The 4912-nt window shown below is 37.6% G+C and overlaps 1 non-coding gene across 1 annotated transcript; it reads left to right on the top strand.

Moving 5' to 3' along the window:
- The first annotated feature begins 3988 nt into the window (after positions 1–3988).
- On the top strand, positions 3989–4184 carry LOC149018580 (U2 spliceosomal RNA). The gene has a single exon (XR_016173311.1). It is a non-coding gene; the product is annotated as a U2 spliceosomal RNA (small nuclear RNA).
- The last annotated feature ends 728 nt before the right edge of the window (positions 4185–4912 follow it).

Below are 4912 nucleotides of genomic sequence, written 5' to 3'. Positions count from 1 at the left end.
CAGATTTGGGTTTTCGTGGGAAGATTTTAGGATATCCTTTGAAACCCAAATTGGCTCTAATTTGTGATAATTATTTCTTTTGCATGAATAGGTTAATATATCTTTAGTCACTAATTTGTGAGAAGGAATTATTGATCATTGGAGGAAGAATAAAGTAAAAGGTGAGGAATATACTTAACTTTATATTACATGTGTAAGGATGTTAGTTACTTTTCATTATTGATATCTTGTATTGCTTTAGTATTATCTTGTAGTTATTTTATGTCTTTTGTTAAATATGAATTGCTATAATTTATGTTTATTATTACTTCTGATGTTGCTCCTTGCTTTGAAATCTATTATTGTTGTTATGAAATGGAATGTGATTGTGTGAGAGGAGAAATATTATTATTTCTTCTACCTTGTATTTTCTACTAGGGTTGTGGGTTCACCCATTGCCCTAGTGACATTATATGATTGCTTATATTATGGTTGGGAATGGGGAATGCCCTTTTGGCATTTCTGCCACAGGATACCAAAGGAGGCGGTATGGGACGCATTCCTATGGTGCCCTTGGCTCTTTCCCGATTATTGATTTACATATTTAGGGCATGTTTAGAAGTGTTTGGTTAGGTGACCTCATGAGTACTACTACCCTTTCGGCAGGGGTATTGAAGCCGGTTAACCCGTGATGTTAGTGGCTGGGTCCTGTATGTCAAGCAGGCCCACTATCATCATAGAGAGGTAGGGTTGCATATAATAGATAAGGGCTCATGGACGCTCAAGACGGGTGAAATGACCCGTGAGAGGACATGGAGATCATCCTGTCCATTATATGTGGATGATCACTGGGTTAATGAATGGGGTCCAACAGATGCCTCCATTGAGGATTCCATTCATAGGTGGGAAGGTATTGAACCAACAGAGCACTAGGCGTGAGGGGAAATATCCGGACCATATGTAGTACGAGACCATATGACTTTGCATTGGGCCTAAGATTATCCTTGACACGCGCCAGATCTTATACCAATGGTGATGTGAGAGAGTGGTGACCTAATCCCCGACCATGGCTTGACAGGACTTTACACAACAACCGCGGAGAACCCAACAGACGTGCATTAGAGCCGTGAGGGAAGAGTGATGAGACCGCCCAAAGAAGACTGGTGTGTGACTTAATGCGTGTCTACCATAGAGACTTCATGATAGAGTTAGGAGCATAATCATTCACATATCATATCATTGTCATTAATTACATTATTGATATTCATGTTATATGTGTGGTGTGAAATCTTGAGAATGAATGTGTGATATGATATTGAGTTGACCTCACTGAGTTCTGTTGAACTCATTCCTTTTATATGTCTTTTTCTATTAGATTATACTGCAGGTTATGAGGATTTCTTCCAAATGGAGGATTCGTTGCTAGTATGTCTTCTTGAAGGAGTGATTGAAAAAGAAGTGGACGCACATGGAGCTTCATGCCAGTATCAAGACTATTCTTTTGGGTGGGATTCCATTAGAGAACTAGTCTAGTTTAGTTTTTCGCTGCGTTGAAAATTACTCTCTTTTCTTTTCAAAACTCTGATGTTATATTTTTATTTTGAAGTAATGGATGATTGTAACCATTATTTCGGTTTTGATAACTTAGTATGATAAACTTGATTTATTCTTGTCCATTTAATTATGCTATATCATGTTTTGTATGGATTTGTCACTGAACCTAGATCTTGCGGTGTATCACCCCCACGGGCATTCGGGTAATGACCGGATCCGGCTGGGTGGGGTGTGACAAGTAGAGTTGTGTAGCTAGTAAACAATACATCAAGAAGGCCAGGGACCTTAATATTGGACCCCTTCTTTCCATTCAAGAGCTGTTGTCATGAATTTTCTTAATTGAGAAAGCTTTCGAGCATTTTTGGTCATTGGCAAATCAATGCAATTTTCCAACACCCTAAAATCACACTACGTACATCATTGGATTAGGCCACCAAAGGGATCGGTTGCAGTAAAATGTGATGGTTTGGCATTAGATTCAAGAGGTGGGTATGATACCATTGGCTGAAAATCAGAGGGGCAGATCCTCTTTGCCACAACAGGGAGCACCACAGACAAAAATGTTCTTTGGATGGAATTAACAACAATCTTCTGTGGGTTACAACAAGTGGAACAATTTGGTCTTAGGAAAATTCATATCCGCTTAGACTCCCAACTTGCAATTCAAACTGTGATGGGATGCATTCTTGCTCCTTGGGCATCCCAACACATTGTGGAAGATATCCTTGATGTCAAGCAACGACTTCAATAGTGTATCTTTATGAATCATGTCAGGGAAACCAACTTTTGCGTTGACTTCCTTGCAAGCTTTATTAGTACTCAAAGTGATGTTCATTTGGATCCTGGTAGGCTTCCTAATGGATTGTTTACACTAGTTCAATCAGACAACCTAGGAAAACGCTACCAAAGAATGTAACTTCCTTTACCTGTTTCCTGTTTCTTAATCAAAGTACCTTTTCCACCAAAAAATAAATAAAAAATTAAAGAAAGTTGCAATAGATGTTCCAAAGATAATAAAAAGGTTGCAAAAGTCATATGTTACAAAGAGAAGTTACCATTATAATAGCTAAATCATTTTATAAAAAAAAAAAAAAAGAGAAATACTAGATAATAATCATGATAATTTTGTTTAATTTACCTCGACATGATAACTTTGTTAAATTTTCTTACCAAAAAAAAAAAAAAAACTTTGTTTAATTTACCTTGACATCTTCATTTAAGCGGTTAACGGTATTTCGATTGGCTCTAGTATCCCAAATTTTAATCGTTTAAAAGAAATCCTTATTGTAAACTATAATAATTATAATATTTATGTTTATTGTAGTTGAATCCTTAGTTTTGAGTAGATATCAATTAAAACATTGTACCCACTACATTTGAAGAGGAACAGGATAATTACAAACAAATTTGACTAACTCATGAAAATTTTGTATGAAATTCCATTGTGCACTATCACATAAATGTGCTAATAAACAAGGTACATTTTGAATCTCTTGCGCTATACATCTTAAGTCTTTCATGCGGTAAATATTGTCTGAAAGATCTCACTACATTTATTCGTTTTACCTTATCTCACTTTCATTTCTTTAGTTTCATCAATGCCGGATGACAAAGAACTCACTGCTTTCGTGATAATGCCGGATAACAAATAGGGCAAGATGGTCTTGGAGTATGTCCGATGGTGGGCATCAACTGATGTTTTCTTACTTCTCGCAAAGAATAAACAAGCTTTTGACATCAAAGAGCAGCAACTCCCTGATCTTCAAAGAATTGTGAGTCGAAGTCAACCTCCTCTTGAACCCACATATGGACAAAGGCAAGGTGAGGTTACGTTTGAGGATTGGTAAACATATTCGACACACTAATGGTGGGTACCATATACATCACCACATGAATGCACTACCCAAGCAGGATCCATTTAGGTCAACTAATAAAACTGTTACATCCGATGAATTATCGAATGGTTAGGAGACTTCCGTCTCTAAACTTCCATCTGGGTGTCTAAACATCAACATTTTTGGTTTTTTTCTCATGAAGCTTTCTTTTTCAAACTGAACAGATAGAGACTGTTTAATTTCATATAGCGAAGGTCTATTCTACTGGGGTGTTGCCCTTGCCTTTGAGATATTCTAAGATTTGTTAAACAAACTACCACTGTAATTTCACTGAATAACGCAGCCATTAGTTATACAGAAGCCAAGCAGAAGTGTCAACCAACATATAAGAATCTTATAAATTGTCCTTCATACCTGATAGATTTGGTTACAACTTACAAGTCATTTGATTACCTAATTTAATCCCGTAATTTATTCCATCTTCAACCGATAATCTAAATCCTTCCTTTCCCAATTGCTTTTGCGATTCCTACAGTGTGAATATAGTCCCATATCGTGAAAGATAAAAGAGGCTGAGCCGATGAAACCTATAAAAACGAAATGCAAACAACTAACAAATCATACCTTTCTCGGCCTTTTGGCTAAGATCAAGTGTAGTATCTGTTCTTATCAGTTTAATATCTGATACGTGGATCATCGATCCACATGATATTAAATTAATTTTTCTTGGGGGAGGGCCCACCACAGTAGCTTGCTGCTGGGGTCCTCAAGTGTCGCCCATGCGTTGCACTACTGCACGGGCGTGGCGTACCCCTACAAACACCAGGTTAAAGATTATTAATTACCTAGATCAGTTTTTGCTACCTATGATTCAAATTTATATGAAATAATAATAAAACAGTAGATGAGTAGTATCCGACTCATTTAGTAGTGTGGTTTTGGGATCGTATGCTACAAGGTTGAGGGGAAAAGGTTAGGATAAGAATTGGATCTGCACTCATTTAGTAGTGTGGTTTTGGGATCGTATGCTACAAGGTTGAGGGGAAAAGGTTAGGATAAGAATTGGATCTGCAATTTGAAGCGACGACTATTCGATCTGTTAAAGCACCGAACTGAACACAACTTGTTTTCTCCAGGAATTCATCTGTGAAGACTAAATCAGTTTTCTTTATTTTATCCTTGTGATTCGAGATGGTGGGCTACTAAAAATTTTAAGGATGTGTTATGCCCAGATTGCCCAACCGGGTTCAATTGGAGTGGGTTTGATGAGAACCGACCTGTTTGACACAGGTATCAAACCCGGATGGTGCGATACAACATTTTATGGTTGAGGTACGCCTCCTTTCATGAGTGGTCTGATAAGAGCCCTAACCATAGAGAGACATGGACAACTAGGATGAGCTCCCCTGCATGATGCACAACCGAGCTTTGTAACCCTATAGGAGTTTACCTTTAGCAAAGATTGGACGACGGGGAAAGTGACTAGCAAATCGAATCTAACCATGATCCATCATTCAGGTTAAACTTTAAATATCCTGGATCTA

Source organism: Hakea prostrata, chromosome 4, assembly GCF_041222555.1.
Source record: "Hakea prostrata isolate BN-2017 chromosome 4, UWA_Hpros_2, whole genome shotgun sequence".
Taxonomy (NCBI): Eukaryota; Viridiplantae; Streptophyta; class Magnoliopsida; order Proteales; family Proteaceae; genus Hakea; species Hakea prostrata.
This window is presented reverse-complemented; position numbering and strand designations above follow the sequence as displayed.